This window comes from Phyllobates terribilis, unplaced genomic scaffold (assembly GCF_046119375.1).
Source record: "Phyllobates terribilis strain yellow unplaced genomic scaffold, ASM4611937v1 Scaffold_7__3_contigs__length_470593459, whole genome shotgun sequence".
NCBI lineage: Eukaryota > Metazoa > Chordata > Amphibia > Anura > Dendrobatidae > Phyllobates > Phyllobates terribilis.
This window is the reverse complement of record NW_027362767.1, coordinates 301687219-301708468: the sequence shown is the minus strand read 5'-3', so window position 1 is coordinate 301708468 and position 21250 is coordinate 301687219. Positions and strand designations below refer to the sequence as shown.

At 44.0% G+C, this 21250-nt stretch overlaps 1 protein-coding gene across 1 annotated transcript in view; it reads left to right on the top strand.

Annotated features, from left to right (window-relative positions):
* The first annotated feature begins 9873 nt into the window (after positions 1–9873).
* The window catches only part of ATP1B4 (ATPase Na+/K+ transporting family member beta 4), a 127036-nt gene continuing 115659 nt past the window's right edge, over positions 9874–21250 (top strand). Inside the window, exon 1 of the mRNA XM_073641077.1 lies at positions 9874–10083. The gene's annotated coding sequence lies outside the window, so the exon portion shown is untranslated. The remainder of the gene's footprint in view (positions 10084–21250) is intronic.

The window sequence follows — 21250 nt, the reverse complement described above, 5'->3', positions numbered from 1 at the left end:
TAAGGGATTGAACGTGGCAGAGTGCCTGTCCCTCACTCGGTGGAAACACTGGGTAATCTCACGACGGTGGAACGCAGGGAGTTCAATCTCTTCCAGTTCTTCTGGATCTTCCCCTCTGTCCGGCAGGTTCAGCATCCTGGACAGGGCGTCTGCATTGGCATTTGTGCGTCCTGCCCGGTATTTGATGGTGAACTCATAGTTGGATAGGCGGGCCATCCATCTCTGCTCCAGGGCACCTAGTTTTGCAGTGTCCAGGTGTGTCAACGGGTTGTTGTCCGTGTACACGGTGAACTTGGAAGAGGCAAGGTAATGTTTCAAGCGCTCTGTCACTGCCCATACCACCGCGAGGAACTCTAGCTTGAAGGAGCTGTAATTTTCAGGATTCCTTTCCGTGGGCCGGAGCTTCCTGCTGGCATAAGCGATTACCCGTTCTCTGCCCTGTTGGATCTGGGACAGCACCGCCCCTAGCCCGATGTTGCTCGCGTCTGTGTGGAGAATAAAAGGCTGGCCGTAATCAGGGTACGCCAGGATTTCATCCCCCGTGAGGGCCATCTTCAGCTGGCGGAAGGACTCATCCTCCAGCTTGTCCCATTTGAAGGGCGGCTTCTGGGTTTTGGTCTTCCTGGACTGGCCTATCAGGAGGTCCTGTATAGGAGCTGCCATTTTGGTGAAACCGGAGATTAATCTTCGGTAGTAGCCTACCAACCCGAGGAACTGCCGCACTTCCTTTATGCTGGAGGGTCTTGGCCAGTCCTTAATCACTGTGATCTTATCAGGGTCTGGAGCTACTCCGTCAGCACTCACCACGTGTCCCAGGTACTGTACCTTTGGTTTCAGTAGATGACACTTGGAGGGTTTCACCTTTAGGCCGTAGCCTGCCAGGGCGTCAAACACCTCTGCCAGGTGTTTCAGATGGTCCTCATATGTTTTGGAACACACGATGACATCGTCCAGGTATAGCAAGACCGTCTCGAAATTCCTGTGCCCCAGGCAACACTCCATCAACCGCTGGAAGGTTCCTGGTGTCCTGGTGCATTGCAGAGACCGAACGGCATACAGTTGAATTCGCTAAGACCCATCGGGGTGGTGAATGCAGTCTTCTCCTTGTCTGCCTCTGCTACAGGAACCTGCCAGTACCCGCTAGTAAGGTCCAAAGTGGAAAAGAAGTTAGCAGTTTTTAATGCAGCTAAGGACTCTTCTATTCTAGGTAACAGGTACGCATCTTTGTGTGTGATACGGTTGACCTTCCTGTAATCTACACACATTCTCATAGTGCCATATTTCTTTTTCACACGAACTAGTGGAGCTGCCCAGGGGCTACAGCTGTCCCTGATTACCCCAGCCTCCTTCATTTCTCGCAACATTCCCTTGGCATTCTGATAGTGTGCAGGGGGTACAGGTTGGTATCTTTCCTTTATGGGTGGATGGTCTCCTGTGGGGATGTGGTGCTCTACCCCTTTTACTTTCCCAAAGTCTAGCGGGTGTTTGCTAAAGACTCTTTCGTACTCCTGCACCAGCCGGTAGACTCCCTGTTTTTGGTGTGAGGGAGTGGAGTCGGTGCCCACATGCAGTTTCTGACACCATTCCTCCATTTGTTTCTTGGAGCCGTTACCCTCCTCTGGTTGAGATGGAGGCAAGGGTTCCACGGCCTTTACAGAGTTTTGGTTAACGGTGAACAATTTGGCTAGAGTGGCATACCGGGGCAAGTATACTTCCCTTTCCCCAATGTTTAGGATGCGGACGGGTAACCTCCCATGGCGTACATCGACCACCCCCCGTGCTGTCAAAATGGTGGGCCTACTGTCTGAGTAGACGGGTTTTACCATGGCTTGGTAGTCCCTTCCTCTTAACCTGATTGCAGTCCGGCACCAGATCATCATCTCACTCTTTGGGGGCATGGCGATAGGGAACGGGTCACTCATCCTAACGCTACCAATCTCACCACCAGACAGTTCTACCTGTTGCCTTTTCATCAAGGCTCTGATCTCTTTTTGTAGGACACGCTGTTGGCTGGAGCTGGCGTTCATCGCAACCTGCTGTAAAATGACAATTATCTCTGCAAGACAATTTTCAATAACATTAGTACCCAAGGTTATCTTAGGGTGGCTTTCACGACGGTCAATGTCCACAATAATCAGTCCTTGCGCTGGCAGTTCAACTTTACCAATTTTGATGGTCACCTCCTTGAATCCCACCTGCGGTACGGGCTGACCATTGCTGGCGATGATGCTCAGATCGTCATCTGGGTAGCGGGTAATATCCGAGTAATTCCAGTACTGCTTAAAAAGCACATAGGGGATGGTGGTTACCTGTGACCCGGTGTCCAGTAGTGCACTCATAGGAATGCCATCCAGCACCACAGGCAAGACCGGTCGTCTCTCTACGTACTTATCATGCCAGCTCGATGGGCCTGATGGTCTTATGCCTGGGGGGTCGGCCCTCTGCCCCAGGTTGGACCCGTTTAACTGACAGTACCTTGCCATATGTCCTGGTTGGTTGCAACGGCGGCAGATGGGTTGTCCGTCCTGGTCATAGCGGTCGCTGGGCCTTCCTCTGGACGATGGGATCCTCCTCCGTCAGCTCCAAGGGACGTCCTCCGGACTGGAAGCCAGCTGCATCTTTCCTGACCATTTTGGTCAGTTCTTGGACCTGATGGTGCAGGTCTGCAGCCGGGTCTTTGTCCAAAGCCTGTGCATCAGCTCCCACAGGCTCTGCAGACAAAGGCGCTGCCTCCTGGTGATAGGTGATAGCAGGGCGCCTATGGGTTACAGCGCCACCTGGTGCCGGTTCTCGGAGCACCCGGATGGCCCTGTCTTTGAACTGCGCAAAGTCCAAATCAGGGTTCTGCAAGGCCATTACACGCAACTGGGTTCGGTGGGCGCTGGACTGTAGACCCTCAATGAACTGTTCAGTCAACAGCTTATCCTCATTACGCACGCTGTCAAGGTCTGCCTGCTTAATGGCTCTCAGGGCCTCCTGCAAATTCAAAGCATAGTCCCGTATACTGTCTTGTGCCCGCTGTTTGCACCCATAAAATTTTAGCTTAATCTCTGCTGAGGTGCGGGTATCAAAAGTGTCCTTTAGACGGGCCAGTATTTCCTTTACAGTCAACTTTTCCCTGGCTGACCAGGACTTCACTTCTCTTTGGGCTGCCCCGATTAACTGGCCTGTCAGGATGCTCACTTTTTCTTCCCCGGACCGCGCTGGCGGTGGGAGCTCTCTCCATTCCTGGTGTCTTCCTCCCCCCTGGTTAACCGTGGCCTACCTTCCGTTGCTTCTTCTCCGTAGGCCGGCTCAGCAGGCGATCGTCGGGGTCGAGGACCTTGCGTCGCTCGCTGGTGACGTCGGCGTCCACTGAACTCCTTCCAGGACCTGGCACAGCGTCAGTGTGTAAGGCGGGGCTTCAGCTCTCGCGCGCTTTTGGCGTCCGCGCCCCTCTTCTTCCTGCGCGGCGTCCCAGAAATGGCGCCCAATGGCGGGAAAATGGCTGCGAATGGTGGGAAAACGGCTGCGGATGGCGGGAACCTTCACCACGGTAGATATCACAGTCTTTCTTCAGGCGTGCAGTACAGTGGTTGCGGGCACGAAATACTGCCGACTACGCCAAAGTTGACGCGCTCCCTGGCGTTATTCTGGCATTTGGCAAATATTAAAAATTATGGTAATCCTAATTGACCTAAAACTGGAAAGGTTTATTCTGATTTCATGTCAGATATTGACAAAAACATGCAGATGTGTCTTTTTATATAGTGTATGTAAACTTCTGGTATCAACTGTATATACTTTGCTTTGCGGGAACACAGCTACCGCAGCATAGTATATACAGTATACGACGCATGGCGAGAAGGGACTAAAAATACCAAAAATATTTTTTATCGTCATTATAATATCTTAATATCAGATTTGATGTAATTAGAATTAAAGGCAAATCTGAAGGCCCCCATAAACATTAGTCCACTTAGACTAATATCGGCCGAACCTGCTGATACCAACTGTCTAATGCGTATGGAGGTCCAGGCTGACTGATGGTCGGGAGAGATGTTGATCAGGAATGTCTGATTTTGGACTGCCGATTGCATTGCTCGCCCTGAGTCAAGCTAACGGCCGACGTGTTCGTCAGCGACTTTCTCATAGAGAACACAGGAGCGCGCGGCTGAATGAGCGCTCCTATGTATGGGAGAGTCATCTAATGTGTATGGATAGTCTAAACTGCCATCAGTAGCCTTATTATGTACATGACACCTAACTTTATCGAGGGATTGTGCTACATAGGTTTACCATCCAAGCCAAGTGGGAGACTACTGATTAAGAGGCCATATGACTGCTTCTGTCAGTCCAACTGATTGTTACTATGATTGCATAGAAATGGGATCAAACTGTGTGACGACTATGAGTGTGGACCCATTGTGCCACTGGCCGGGCTTAACCTGGAGGGGCGTTACTAATTGACTACCTTGTTTTCACTAGAGCCTCTGATGGTAAAGATAGGCTTGGGCCGTTAGGGTAGCCACCAGGTGCCACTCTAGGGCAGTCCATGAATCAGCAGCAGTTGACCGAAGGGTCAGAGGCAGAACACAAGGACAGAGATGTGGTAAGACAATCAGAGGTCAGTCAGGAAGCACAGGATCAGAATACAAAGCCAGGGTCAAAAACAGACAGGTCAGACAAAATGAGAGAACAAGCTGAGTCAGTAACAGGAGAATCCAAACAAACATGCACCTTAACAGATTTCTAGAGACAGACTGCAACTAGGAACCTAATTTCAGACAAGGTGTGGATGGAGGAAAGTTCTCACGCAGCCAGCAGTGCCATAAGTGAGGTCACCAGTTTCATCAGCTATGAACTCCGGTGACCTTTCTCACAGCACCGCTACACACTGCAGGAGCGTTCTCACTCTCCTGTGTCAGTGTGTTCCGGCTGGCGTGGAGAGCAATCACATCAGTGACTGCTCTCCAAATCATCCAGAACATCATGGGACACAAATGGATTATATTCTCATTGGACAGGTGAGGAATATGTTGTTGTTTTTTGTCTTTTACGGGTGACATGGGCTTCAGTGAATTATTCTTGATAACCAGCCATGATAAAGCTGACAGCTGGGGGTTGCAGCCCACAACTGTCGCTTTTGCCTGCGTTGGTTATCAAAAATAGAACACACCCCAAGTCATTTTTTTTATTTATTTATATCACAGGCGCTGGCAGATGAATACTCTCATCAGCAGCGCCTGCTTTCGCTGCTATCAGCGACAGCAGGCATAAGCTGATGAGAGTAGTAGTCTTATCAGCCGACGCCTGTGACCGACTGTTACCTTTTTACCACCGGTCACAGCTGCTGTCTAGCGCTATCATCTGACAGCATGGGAACCAAAGCTCTCTGACCGACGGTAACAATCTTACCGCCGTTCAGAGCCCATGTTTCCCACGCTGTCACACAGATGACAGCATGGGAAACAGCTGATGTTCGGGCTTCCAAACCCGAACAGTAACACGGACTTCCTGTACAAGTTCATGTTCAGGGTCCGTTTACTGTTCGGGTTCACCAATATCATTCCCTAGTCTTGGTATATTAGTTCTGTTTACATTTATAACTTGACAATATTGTATGTTAATGTATCAATATTCTATTGTTTGAGGGGATTTATGTCTACCCTCTAAGCCTCTCTATCCATCTGCTATGTAGGATTCAGTGATTCCATGTTCTGGAACAACATCTTGTTAAACAGTCATTGTTTGCAAGGGGTTTCAGCATTATTATTCGAGTGCATGTTTTACTTGTACAATTTCTTTTATGTTTCTGCTGGAAGGTTACCAGACATTTAATCAATATGGTTAGCAAAATATAAATACTAGTATACTTGTGCAAGCTAAAGATAAAATGTGAGAGAATCCCCTTCCTTATGATGCAGCATTTTATAGTCATCTGACTGGCTCAGATGTGCTCAGCATTTTTTTTCTTCATTTTTTTTTCAATTATATAATAATAATGGTATATCAATAAATGTCTAGATGTAGATATATATGTGGTCCATAGCAAAATTTGCATCCTCCCCACTCCTCTCTAAGGCAAGAAAAGTATTACTATACAACATTTTAATATAAAGTGTCAGCAAACAGAAATAAGCCCCACAGTCAAGCATCTGATGCAAAATATCCACAGTCACAAAGTATCGCCTCATGTCTGGCATGCTTTTATTAATGGACAGTGGTTCCTGGGCTCTACATGTGCATTGGCAACTGGCCAATATATGTAAAGAGTTATCCCCATCTATTTGATAGGAATAACTTGTTGATTGCTAGGGGTCATGTTCCCTGGGACCCACCATCACCTCCCCAGCGATCCTGATTTCAGGACTCTGGAAACCTGAGAACTTTGCAGACCTGTCCGGAATAAAGGTGCGCATATGCAGCCTCCGATCCATCCATTATCTGTGTCTAGACAAACATATTCAGCAGTCCGATAGACAATGAATGGATAGGAGGCAACACATCCACTACATTCAGTATGGGGCTTCAAAGATATATCTTTCCAGGGTACAAGAGCTATGATCTCGGGATCAAAGGGGGTTTCAGCAATAGGACCCCAAGCGATCAACAAGTTATCCCTTATAATACCGATAGTGTATTACTAAAATTGTTAAAAATGACGCTTTATTGATAGTACAAATTTCTCCATGGTGTCTGATAGCAGATGTGAAGACCATGTGTGATTTTAAATATATACATACTAATGTGCAAAAGTTTTAGGCAAGTGTGGAAAAAATTCTGCAAAGTAAGACTGCTTCAAAAAATAAAAGTGTTAAAAAATCTCTTAGCTGTTTTTTGCAATTAAATCTGTGAGCAGCATGATGTAGGGACGGAGACCCTGATTCAAGCAATGTGTCACTTACTGGTCTGCTTAGTTCAGTTTTCATAGAATGCCTGTTTTCTCTGCTGCAGATCTAGCAGTGCTCTAAATGCTGAGCTGTGTGTAACCCCACCCACACCACTGATTAGCAGCTTCTAGTGAATACTGTACATTGTCAGCAAGCTGCCAATCGGTGGGGGCTGAGTTACACAGATTAGCTGGACTGCCTTGCAAGCGACACCAAGTTCAGTTGTGATCATCTTCAGATGATAAAACAGTGATTGTATTGCAACTACAGCAATCAGCTGAGCAAATGAGGTGGAAATTTGCCCCCTTATCTCTTCGGCCCCTGTGTGGCTGCATCCCCGCCCAGGGGCTAGTTCTCCCAGATGTTTGGAACAACCTCTCCGCCGAGTTTATTCAAAAACTGTGTACGCTGTTGTGAAGTCAAAGGGCACACACAACAAATATTGATTTTAATTATATTTATTTATTATTCACTCACTTTGTATTTTGTTAATTTATAAAAATAAATTATTAAAGGGAATCTTTCAGCAGGCTTTTGCTATTTAACCTGAGAGCAGCATAATGTAGGGGGCTATCGGCGCCATCATACTATGTATAGGGGGCTATGGGACATCATAGTATGTATAGAGGGGAAAATTTATTGTAGTTAGGGGAAGGGGTGAGGAAATTTAAGTACAGAGTATGGGGAGAGGGTGGGGGGAATGTGAATGGACACATGAGTGCAGACACAATATGGTGAGCAAGGGGGATGTATATGGACACAGTATGGGGAGCAAATGGTGGAAGAAATTTGAGGACACAATGGGGGAGTAAGAGGGAGGGATGAGTACGGACACAGTATGGGGAGCGATGAGAGGAAATTTGAGTACACAGTATGGGGAGCGAGAGAGGGATGGGTGCTGACACAGTATAGGGAGCGAGGTGGAATGGGTGCTGACACAGTATGGGGAGTAGGGGGTCAATTTGAGGACACAGTATGGGGAATGAGGGGGCGGAATGGGTGCAGACACAGTATGGGGAGCGAGGGCGGGATGGAGAGTATGAACACAGTATGGAGAGCAAGGGGGGGTGAGTGCAGAAACAGTATGGGGAGTGGGGGGATGTATCAGGAGACTATTGAGGGAAATAGTGTGAGTAGACATTATGGGATAAAAAAAATGTGAGGGGCCACAGAATAGAGACTGAGTAATGTTGAGGGGCAGTATGGAGAGGGGGCAACATGGGGGGGACAGTGTGAGGCCATGGCAAGGAGGGAACAGTATACTGAGGGAGGGGGAGTGTCATGAGGGAGCACAGTATAGAGACTGGGCAGTATAGAGGGACACAGTGTGAGAGGGCAGTGTGAAGATGGGACCCAACATGGAAAAGAGAAGGCAGTGTGGAGGGCATGTACCATAAGAAGTACAGTGTGTGGGTCATATTTTGTGCAAGGTAACACAATGAGGAGCAATTATTCATTCAGGGGCACAGTGTAGGGTAGATATTTTTATTCAGGAGCATTATAATGACACTGCTATTTTTAATGGTGTCGTGTGGGGATTTTCTGCACAAGACTAGAGAAAATGTCTGCAAAGACGAGCTGTGGCTGTGAAAAGTCATGGCATCTGGACAAAATGAAGAAAAGAAAGAGAATGACTCCATTTATAAACAACGTCAACAATTAGGTACCTGGATGTAAATGTTTATTTGTTATACTGACGAATTCTCATCAGTACTGTGGTTCCCGTATGGTCCGCAGTCTGATGATGACTGGTGGCAACAACTCCCAGTATCTCCTTACCAATGTTGAAGACACTGGAAGTTGTAGATTCATTCAATACAAATGTATATGGGTCTGACTGATTGTGGTTCTAGTGCTGAATTCATGTACTGATGGTGGTTCTAGTGATGTATTCATGTACTGAAGGTGGTCCTGGTGATATATTCCTGTACTGATGGTGGTCCTGATGATGTATTCCTGTACTGATGGTGGTTCTTGTGATGTATTCCTGTACTGATGAGAGTTTGTATGCTGTGTTTCTGTACTGATGGGGGTTATACAGATGTATTTCTGTACTGCTGGTAGTTCTGATGATGAATTTCTGTTCTGCTGGTGGTTCTGATTATGAATTTCTGTACTGTTAGTTGGTGGTTCTGGTGATGTATTGTTGTACTGATGAGGGTTGGGATGCTGTGTTTCTGTACTGCTGGTGATTCTGGTGATGGATTCTTGTGTTGTTATTGGTTCTGATCATGTACACATGTAACAATCCATAACTTGTAAGATTACGTAATTCATGGCTATATTAATAAAGTGTTGTACTGTCTGACAAGTTAAGGGTTACTATGTTTTTATTTATGTTATGAGCATTAAAGGTGTTGTCCAAGTTTGTGATGAGTCTGCAGTCATTCTTTGTGACTGCAGACTTCTGAATTCTCACAGTGCACACTGCACGCCGTCAGCATTCTCTGGTGCCAAGGGCGAGAGTGAGAAGTCACAAAACTGCAAGTATGCAATTTGCATACATGTGGTCACGTGCTGACTAGACAATGTGTGACCTTGCTCAATGAAAATGAATTGAGCGAGGCCGGATACGTCTAGTCGGAATGTGGCCAGAAGTAGACAAATTGCATACTTGTGCTCAAATAACTATCCACTCTTGCCACCGGCAATGGAGAATCCTAAAAGTGTGCAGTGCATGCACTATGAGTATTATTTGCAGCTTTCATTGAAATTGGAGACAAATATTTAGTCAACCAAGTAGAAACGACTACAGTGTAGATTATGGTTCCTGAACCCAATTATAAGGGCTAATGTAATGTACTGTATTTCCAAACTTCTATCCCAATCTAACCCTTTATACAGCAGTAGCCGTGCCTGCCCCCATCCAGTTCACACAAGTTATGTCTCACTGGGAACTGACACTGTAAACTGCTTTAGTTTTTTTTGCCATGACTGAATGCAAGGATAAAAATAGTGGCAATTTTTGAGAGGACTGCCAGCATGGGATAGTTTTGACTGACAGGCACACATTGCCAGTTCTCTAGGTCCGGGGCTTGTAGGTGAGAAAACGTCTCTCAGTCGTTCTTTTTGCAAGAGAGCTGGGACATCTCCGTCTGTGCAGAGACGGTTCTCTTAAGGATCGATGTTACCTAAAGATATGAGATAGCACTGATAGATATTGAAAATCACCAAATCCACTTATTGAAGATTGTCAAAAAGACACTATAAGGTAAAATAATACACCAAATATTCAATAATCAATTACCTATGCATTGTTCAGATGATTATAGCCATATGTAAGTAAAATTGTTTTACTTACTTATTGATGTAGCCTAAATGTCTTATATTAGCCTTCCGTAACTGCATGACGTCTGCTCATTGGTATTTGTATTGCATGTGGGAATTTTTACGTCTTAACATTTCCATATTCCTTCACCAAATTTAAAGTATTAGACTAAAACCATGTATGTCAAATTATTTCTGAAAGCATATTGCTGGATTGTAAGCTGCCGACAGTTATGTACTTCATACCACATTACAATTAAAATCCAATTGTTCTGTACACTTCTTGGATTACCTTCAATCCTATGGAAACCCATAAATGACACATTACACCTAACTAACCATGTGCAACATTTGTACATTATGAATACTCCGCAATCTGCTGCACTATTGCAACTGAGCTTCAATATACATTACCTTTAGGTGGCCTTCACATAACTCTGTATAGCTAAAGACTATTTACCACCAATATTATCATCATGTGAAAGTAGGACAACCTTTAAAAGAAACGTAATGCAATCTGAAAGGGAAGTAATTGGAAGTAATCATCAGAAATGTAGGTTTTTGTGCTACATGTCATGCTAAAAATAATATATATATAGTAATCGTGCAGTTGTCACACTTGCCACTGGGGGGGTTTTTTGGACACAAACTTTTTGTCCTTTAAGGAGGAGTTTTCTGCAGACTCCATATCAAAAGAAGCAGAATGACAATGACAGATAAAGCTAAATAAAGAGAAATGGTTGTCACTACTCTCTAGTGTCACTCACTATATAACAAAAAAAGAAAAAATAGGGCCTGCACTCCTTTAATATTAAATTAATGTACAGGTGCACAAATATGCTATGTGACCAATATACAAACATATACATACACTATTCCACAGCACACTGAGAGTAATTTATTTATTAACATTTTTTGATCAAAAAACCAATCCTTCCATATAACTACAGGTGCTTCTCACTAAATTAGAATATCATCAAAAAGTTAATTTATTTCAGTTCTTCAATCCAAAAAGTGAAACTCATATATTATATAGAGTCATTACACACAGAGTGATCTATTTCAAGTGTTTATTTCTGTTAATGTTGATGATTATGGCTTACAGCCAATGAAAACACAAAAGTCATTATCTCAGTAAATTAGAATACATTATAGCAACAGCTTGAAAAATGTTTTTAAAATCTGAAATGTTGGCCTATTGAAATGTATTTTCAGTAAAGGCACACAATACTTGGTTGGGCTCCTTTTGCATCAATTACTGCATCAATGCGGCGTGGCATGGAGGCGATCAGCCTGTGGCACTACTGAGGTGTTATGGAAGCCCAGGTTGCTTTGATAGCAGCCTTCAGCTCGTCTGCATTGTTGTGTCTGGTGTCTCTCATCTTCCTCTTGACAATACCCCATAGATTCTCTATGGGGTTAAGGTCAGTCGAGTTTGCTGCCAATCAAGCACAGTGATACTGTTGTGTATAAACCAGGTATTGGTAATTTCGGCAGTGTGGACAGGGGCCAAGTCCTGCTGGAGAATGACATTTCCATCTCCAAAAAGCTTGTCAGCAGAGGGAAGCATGAAGTGCTCTAAAATTTCCTGGTAGACGGCTGCGCTGACTTTGATCTTCATAAAACACAGTGGACCTACACAGCAGACGACATGGCCCCCCAAACCATCACTGATTGTGGAAGCTTCACACTAGACCTCAAGCAGCTTAGATTGTGGTCTCTCCACTCTTCCTCCAGACTCTAGGATCAATGACTGCCTTCTGGACATCTGTCAAGTCAGCAGTCTTCCCCATGATTGTGGAGCCTACTGAAACAGACTAAGGGACCTTTTTAAACGCTTAGGAAGCCTTTGCAGGTGTTTTTTATTAATTATTTTAATTTACTGAGATAATGACTTTTGTGTTTTCATTGGCTGTAAGCCATAATCATCAACATTAACATAAATAAACACTTGAAATAGATCACTCTGTTTGTAATGACTCTATATAATATATGAGTTTCACTTTTTGTATTGAAGAACTGAAATAAATAAACTTTTTGATGATATTCTAATTTAGTGAGATGCACCTGTATATAAATCATAGGGAGAAAGCCACAAGAACTGTAAAAATGTCATGGTGGTCCATAGAAACAGTCCATAGAAATCCAGACATAGACAAAGCTTAGGGCACTCAACAAAAAATAATGTCTTATCAGTTTATTGAATCCAGCGAACTAGCAGGATAAGAGCACTCATTACTGGTAGAAGAAATACGATTCCGGCAGCTAAATAGGAAATGGTTCTTTACAGTCAGAGCAGTCAGACTGTGGCATGCCCCACTACTAGAGTAGTAATGTCAGACACTATAACTGTTAGAATGGAATTTCGGGTGTTTGTCGATTGTGGGTCTACTCTGAATGTTATTGATGGGGGATTCGTGGAAAGACTCAATTTAAAACCCGAACCTTTATCATCCCCCATTGCTGTGGTTTCTGTGGATGGTTCCCCTTTGAAGAATATTACTCTCAAGGTCTGTGAATTTCCTCTCACTATTAATGGTGTTCACCATGAGAAATTGGATTTGGTAGTGTTGAATAACTTGCCTTCTCCAGTAATATTGGGTTTGCCCTGGTTAAAATTTCACAATCCTGTACTGGATTGGTCTACCAGTGAAATTAAATCCTGGAGCCATAAATGTTATGACAAGTGTTGTAACGGGCGTATTGCAGCTTTGGATAGGGGAGAATTGCCTGTTCCTATTCAGGATTTTTGGAGAGTTTTTTCTGAGAAGGAATCGCAGGTTTTGCCTCCCCATAGAGACTATGATTGTTCTATTGAATTTGTCCCTGGAGCGACTCTTCCTAAAAGTCGTTTATTTAACCTTACTATTCCTGAGAGGAAGGCTTTGGAGGAATACATACAGACAAGTTTGGCCGCCGGTCACATTAGGCCCTCTAAGTCTCCTGTGGCGGTTGGATTTTTTTTTGTGAAAAAAAAGGACGGCGGTTTACGTCCTTGTCTGGATTTTCGTGAGATTAACAAAATTACTGTACGCAATCCTTACCCACTGCCATTGATTCCTGATCTGTTTAACCAGTTAATGGGGGCCAAGTGGTTCTCTAAAATTGACCTTAAGGGGGCATACAATCTGTTGCGCATGAAAGAGGGTGACGAATGGAAGACTGCTTTTAACACTCCTGTGGGTCATTTTGAGAATCTGGTTATGCCTTTTGGTCTTACTAATGCTCCGGCATTTTTTCAGAATCTGATTAATGACATCCTTAGACCTTTGATCGGTAAAAATGTGGTTGTGTATTTGGATGACATTTTGATTTATTCGCCGGATCTGGAGTCTCATTGGCGGAGCGTGCGTGAGGTATTACAGTTATTAATGGACAATTCGCTTTTTGCTAAGCTGGAGAAATGTGAGTTCGCTGTACAGAGAATTAGTTTTTTGGGCTACATTATCTCCAGCAAAGGTTTTGAGATGGATCCGGTTAAGGTTCAGGCTGTGCAGGAATGGCCTAGGCCTATTGGTTTGAAATCGATACAGAGGTTTTTGGGTTTCGCCAATTACTATAGAAAATTCATAAAAAAAATTTCTAGTATTGTCAAACCTCTGACTGATCTCACCAGGAAAGGTGCTGATGTGGTTCAGTGGTCTTCTGAGGCCATTGAAGCTTTTGTGTATCTCAAGGAGAGGTTCACCTCTGCTCCCATCCTTATGCAGCCTGATGTGACTAAGCCGTTTTTGGTTGAGGTTGATGCTTCCTCTGTGGGGGTTGGCGCAGTATTGTCTCAGGATAACGGGGATGGATTACATCCCTGTGCCTTTTTTTCAAAAAAATTTTCGGAGACTGAACTGAATTACGATATTGGTAATCGGGAATTATTGGCTATTAAACTCGCATTTGAACACTGGCGCCACTTCTTGGAAGGTGCGGAATTTCCCGTTCAGGTTCTTACGGATCATAAAAATCTGATATATCTTGATGCTGCCAAGCGCCTGAATGCCCGTCAGGCTAGGTGGGCACTGTTTTTCTCGCGGTTTAATTTCTCCGTTACTTACATCCCTGGTACTAAGAATGTTAAGGCGGATGCCTTGTCTCACAGTTTTTCTCCCATAGTCGGTGCTGAGAAAGAGGAGAACATTTTACAAGAAGGTGTTGTGATAGCTGCTTTGGACTCCGTTTTGGAAGATGAGATTCTTAAAGCTCAGGAGAATGCCCCATCTAACACTCCTCATGGGAGGTTGTTTGTGCCTGGGACCTTTAGGAGAGATTTGTTTGTTGAGTGTCACGAATCTCGGTTGGCAGGTCATCCCGGAATCTCTGAGACCAAGAGACTGGTGGGTCGCAGTTTTTGGTGGCCTGGATGGCAGAAGGAAGTCATTAAGTGGGTGCGTCAATGTACTATATGTGCTAGATCTAAGTCCTCACATACTCCTGCTGCAGGGTTGCTTTGTCCTTTGGAGGTTCCCAGTGCTCCTTGGACACATTTGGCTATGGACTTTATAACTGACCTTCCCCCCTCTGAGGGTTTTACTGTCATCTGGGTGGTCGTGGACCGTTTTAGCAAGATGTGTCACTTGGTTCCTTTCGTCAAACTGCCCTGCGCTAAAACTCTCGCTAAGGCCTTTGTCAAGGAAATTGTCAGACTTCATGGCGTTCCTACTGACATTGTTTCTGATAGGGGTCCTCAGTTCGTGGCTCGTTTTTGGCGTGCCTTTTGTGATAGGTTGGGAGTTCATTTGTCGTTCTCGTCCGGATATCATCCTGAATCTAATGGCCAGACAGAAAGGAAAAACCAGGATGTTGAGCAGTTCTTGCGTTGTTTTGTGGCAGACAATCAAGAGGGGTGGTCTGAGTTTCTGCCACTTGCTGAATTTGCTCTGAACAATCATACATCTTCTTCTGCTGGTTGTTCGCCTTTTTTTTGTTGTTCTGGGAGACATCCGTCGTTTGGGTCGTTCTCCAAGTTGGGATCTGCCGTGCCTGAGGAGGAGAATTTTTCCGGTGATTTGGAGAGAGTTTGGACGGATGTGCATGGTAATCTTCAGGAGGCCAACAGAAAATCTAAAGACTACTTTGATAGGAAACGACAGGAGGTTTTGTTCGCTGTTGGTGACATGGTTTGGTTGTCCTCTAGGAATCTGCGGTTGAGGATTCCTTCAAAGAAATTGGGTCCCAAGTTTGTAGGGCCCTTTAAGGTGCTTCAGGTTGTCAACCAATCTGCTGTTAGGTTGGAGGTTCCTACCTCCTGGAGAATTAATCCGGTATTTCATGTCTCTCTGTTGAAAAAAGCTGTTGTATCGGATTGTGACGCCTCTGCCTCTGTTCCTCCGGTGGTGGAGGACGGGGAATATGAAATTTCTCGCATCCTTAACTCTAGACGGTATAGAGGTAGTTTGCAGTATCTTGTGGCCTGGAAAGGTTTCGGTCCCGAGGATAACTCTTGGGTGAGGTCGGATGATGTTTCCGCGTCCAGACTTATCAGAGCGTTTCACAGGAGATTTCCTGATAAGCCTGGTCCTAGGGGATCCGGAGGATCCTCTTAGAAGGGGGGGTACTGTTAGAACCTTGCTCTTAGTTTTTTTTTCCTTTGCTGGTCACATGACCTTGTTGGCCTATTTTATCCTGCTCCGCCCTTCTGGCTTTGCTGGACTTCATTGTATATCTACTTTCTAGCTAGCCTGTGCTCTGTGTCTTGCTCTGTTAGTTTGCTTGGTCTACGGACCTCTATGTTCTATGTATTTTGTATGTTCGTCTGTCTGCTACTATTTCTGTTAGGAGGTGTCCATTTTCCTCCCAGTCCTTAGTACTTGTAGGGATTCCATCCCCACATCTATAGGTCTCCGTACAGACTAGCTGAGGACTTTAGCAGGTCTGATCGCAGGATCAGGTCCCCTGTTACATCGTAGGGATTCAGCTGAGTTCTATCGTAGGGACAGATCTCCTCTCTTTCCTTAGCTCTGGTAGCAGAACATAACAATAACAGCTTTTATACAAGGGCTGGATGATTTCCTCAATACACATAATATTGTGGGTTATAAATAATTTAGTGGGAAAATGTATAATTGGTGGAGAAAGGATGAATTTGATGGACCTAGGTCTTTTTTCAACCTATGTAACTATGTAAGAAGACAAGCAGCATGAGCTTACATCCGTTTTGCTATCTCAAACAAGACCCCTTGAGAAAGTGTCTGAGGATGCGAAACATCCATTGACTGGTGTTGTGTGTCCTGTTTTTATCCTGCTTGTTCTCTGGATTTGATAAACTGAGAAGTTTTTATTGCTTAGTGAGTGTCATAACCCTTTTTTATACCTGGATTACGACTGGTGACACCTCTATACACAGCTCATTACACAGAATCCATCAATCATAATAGGTGAAGTCACAGCTCCCCTGCTCCCCCTCCCTTCACAATGACATTTGCACACGCTCTTTAGATGTCTCAGTACAAAAGATAGAGTCAGAGTCTGTTCATTGATGCTAATGTACTTGTGGATTTCCTGAAACAACAGGGTGTTAGAGTCTAAAAAAGCCCTCATGGCCAGAGTTAATATTGCAAGATTTTTAATTTTTATCTTTACAAGCGAAAAAAACATTGTCAAAGAAAAAAATATGTAATATGTAATTTTCTGATGATAGTTTCTCCCCCTCTTATCTACATAACATCTTATCAGTAGCAGCTTCCATCTCCGATCACAGTAATGGGAGAGTCTGCCTTCACTGAATACAGATTTTACCCTCAGAAATACACCGGTCTGACGCCTCTCATCCAGCCAAACCAGAACTCACACTTTGCACTGACGAGGGGCAGTACCCCGAAACACAGTGTCTGCAAATTGAGTTTCTGGTATTGGCTTTTATCCTAAGTCATGTGACAAGGTTTGTTAAAGGGTCAATATTGACTTTTAGGATTCCTACTTCCTGTAGGTGGCACTAGAGTTCTAGTCCTCTTCCTCTCTGAAGAGACAATTTGCATAGCACCCTCAGAAATGAGAAGTTTAATAAAGACTGATCAATTCTGCCAGTGAAAGAAGCAGATTTCTCTGCTAAGATATATTACAAAGTTGTTTATTTTCATGTGTACTATTGATTTATAAAATAAATATTAAAAGGACGGTTACTCTTTAATTAAGCCCCGCGGGTGGTTTGCACGTTAATGACCGGGCCAATTTTTACAATTCTGACCACTGTCACTTTATGAGGTAATTACTCTGGAACGCTTCAACGGATCCCCCTGATTCTGAGAATGTTTTTTTGTGACATATTGTACTTCATGATTGTGGAAAAATTTCTTCGATATTACTTGCGTTTATTTGTGAAAAAAACGGAAATTTGGTGAAAATTTTGAAAATTTTGCAATTTTCAGAATTTGAATTTTTAAGCCCTGAAATCAGAGCGATATATCACACAAAAGAGTTAATAAATAACATTTCCCACATGTGTACTTTACATCAGCACAATTTTGGAACCAAAATTTTTTTTTGTTAGGGAGCTATAAGGGTTAAAAGTTGACCAGCGAGTTCTCATTTTTTCAACAAAATTTACAAAACCATTTTTTTAGGGACCACATCACATTTGAAGTCACTTTGAGAGGTCTGTATGACAGAAAATACCCCAAAGTGACACCATTCTAAAAACTGCACCCCTCAAGGTGTTCAAAACCACATTCAAGAAGTTTATTAACCCTTCAGGTGCTTCACAGGAATTTTTTGAATGTGGAAGAAAAAAATTAACATTTAACTTTTTTCACAAAAATGTTACTTTAGACCCAATTTTTTTTATTTTCACAGGGGTAACAGGAAAAAATGGACCCCAAAATTTGTTGTGCAATTTCCCCTGGGCACGCAGATACCCAATATTTGGGGAAAAAACACTGTTTAGGCGCACGGCAGGGCTTGGAAGGGAAGGAGCGCCATTTGACTTTTTGATTGTAAAATTTGCTTGAATAATTAGCGGACGCCATGTTGTGTTTGGAGAGCCCATGTGTGCCCAAACTTTGGAGCTCCCCCACAAGTGACCCCATTTTGGAAACTAGACCCCCCAAGGCACCTTTCTAGATGCATAGTGAGCACTTTGAACCCCCAGGTGCTTCACAAATTGATTCGTAACAATGAAAAAGTGAAAAAAAAAAACACTTTTTCATTTTTATGAATCAATTTGTGAAGCACCTGAGGGTTCCAAGTGCTCACAATGCATCTAGATAGGTGCCTTGGGGGGTCTAGTTTCCAAAATGGGGTCACTTGTGGGGGAGCTCCAATATTTGGGCACACAGCGGCTCTCTAAATGCAACATGGTGTCCGCTAACAAATTTAACGCAAAATTGGCTCAAATTGTTAGCGACACCATGTTGCGTTTGGAGAGCCGCTGTGTGCCCAAACATTGGAGCTCCCCCACAAGTGACCCCATTTTGGAAACTAGACCCCCCAAGGCACCTATCTAGATGCATCGTGAGCACTTGGAACCCCCAGGTGCTTCACAAATTGATTCGTAACAATGAAAAAGTGAAAAAAAAAACACTTTTTCATTTTTATGAATCAATTTGTGAAGCACCTGGGGGTTCCAACTGCTCACTATGCATCTAGATAGGTGCCTTGGGGGGGTCTAGTTTCCAAAATGGGTCACTTGTGGGGGAGCTCCAATGTTTGGGCACACAGGGACTCTCTAAATGCAACATGCTATCCGCTAACAAATTGAATGGAAAATCGGCTCAAATTGTTAGCGCACACCACATTGCGTTTGGAGAGCCCCTCTGTGCCCAAACTTTGGAGCTCCCCCACAAGTGACCCCATTTTGGAAACTAGACCCCCCAAGGCACCTTTCCAGATGCATAGTGAGCACTTGGAACCCCCAGGTGCTTCACAAATTGATTCGTAACAATGAAAAAGTGAAAAAAAAAAACACTTTTTCATTTTTATGAATCAATTTGTGAAGCACCTGGGGTTCCAAGTGCTCACTATGCATCTAGATAGGTGCCTTGGGGGGTCTAGTTTCCAAAATGGGGTCACTTGTGGGGGAGCTCCAATGTTTGGGCACACAGGGACTCTCCAAATGCAACATGATATCCGCTAACAATTTGAGCCAACAATTTGTTAGCGGATATCATGTTGCATTTGGAGAGTCCCTGTGTGCCCAAACATTGGAGCTCCCCCACAAGTGACCCAATTTTGGAAACTAGACCCCCCAAGGCACCTATCTAGATTCATAGTGAGCACTTGGAACCCCAGGTGCTTCACAAATTGATTCATAAAAATGAAAAAGTGTTTTTTTTTTCACTTTTTCATTGTTACGAATCAATTTGTGAAGCACCTGGGGGTTCCAAGTGCTCACTATGCATCTAGATAGGTGCCTTGGGGGGTCTAGTTTCCAAAATGGGGTCACTTGTGGGGGAGCTCCAAAGTTTGGGCACAGAGGGGCTCTCCAAACGCAATGTGGTGTCCGCTAATAATTTGAGCCGATTTTCCATTCAATTTGTTAGCGGATACCATGTTGCATTTAGAGAGTCCCTGTGTGCCCAAACATTGGAGCTCCCCCACAAGTGACCCCATTTTGGAAACTAGACCCCCCAAGGCACCTATCTAGATGCATAGTGAGCACTTGGAACCCCCAGGTGCTTCACAAATTGATTCGTAACAATGAAAAAGTGAAAAAAAAAAACACTTTTTCATTGTTACGAATCAATTTGTGAAGCACCTGGGGGTTCCAAGTGCTCACTATGCATCTAGAAAGGTGCCTTGGGGGGTCTAGTTTCCAAAATGGGGTCACTTGTGGGGGAGCTCCAAAGTTTGGGCACAGAGGGGCTCTCCAAACGCAATGTGGTGTCCGCTAACAATTTGAGCTGATTTTCCATTCAATTTGTTAGCGGACACCATGTCGCGTTTGGAGAGCCCGTGATGTGCCTAAACAGTGGAGCTCCCCCACAAGTGTCCCCATTTTGGAAACTATACCCCTCAAGGATTTTATTAAGGTGTATAGTGAACATTTTGAACCCAGAGGTACGGCACATTATTTGTTTACATTAGGTCATCATATTGAATAAGTTGTCATTATTCTTGAGCGCAAGTGCTCGCTACTTGAGTTTGCATCGGGTACTCAGGTATGCACCATGTACAGCGTGTGCTCGAGTGACATGCTCGAGTCCCTGCTCCGCATGTTTCACGGTTATTAGACACCCCAAAAAAAACATTCGGGGATCGCTCGTGCATGGCAGGCAATCCCCGTAAAGTTTTTTGGCCGCGAAGCATATGGGGCAGAGACTCGAGCATGTCACTCAAATACCCACGATACTCAATGCATACCAGAGCACCCGATGCAAACTCAAGTAGCGAGCACTTGCTCTCAACACTAGTCGCCATATCGTCATCTTTTTTTCTTACTTTTGAAAAAAATCCCAACCCCAGCCCTAACCCTAGCACAACCCTAGCCCCAGCACAACCCTAGCCCCAGCACAACCCTAGCCCCAAACCCAGCCCTAACCCTAGCCCAATCCTAACCCAAGAGTTTATTTTTGACGCCGTTCCTTGTGCGGTATAAGTGATTAGACGACTTTATTCTTCGGGTCGGTGTGATTACAGCAATGCCAGAATCATATGGGGTTTTTATGACTGACAGCTGTCACACACTAAAAGACGCATTTTTTGTAAAATCTAATTTTTGCATCGCCATATTTTGAGAGCTATAATTTTTCCAGATTTTGGCAGACAGTCATGTGACGGCTCGTTTTTTGCGGGATGACTTGACGTTGTTATTGGTGCCATTTTCAGGCACGTGACTTTTTTGATCGCTTTCTATTCCGATTTTTGGGAGGCAGAATAAACAAAAACCAACAATTCAGGAATTGTTTTTTTTTTATTCTGTTCCGCGTGTGGCAAAATTGATGAGGTAGCTTTATTCTTCGGGTCAGTACGTTTACAGCGGTACCACATTTGTATCATTTTTCTATGTTTTGGCGCTTATACACAATAAAAGCTATTTTATAGAAAAAAATATTTTTTAGTATCGCTTTATTCTGAGAGCTATAACTTTTTTATTTTTCGGCTGATGGAGCTGTATGGTGGCTTGTTTTTTGCGGAACGAGATGACGTTTTCAGCGGTATCATTTTTATTTATATGCGTCATTTTG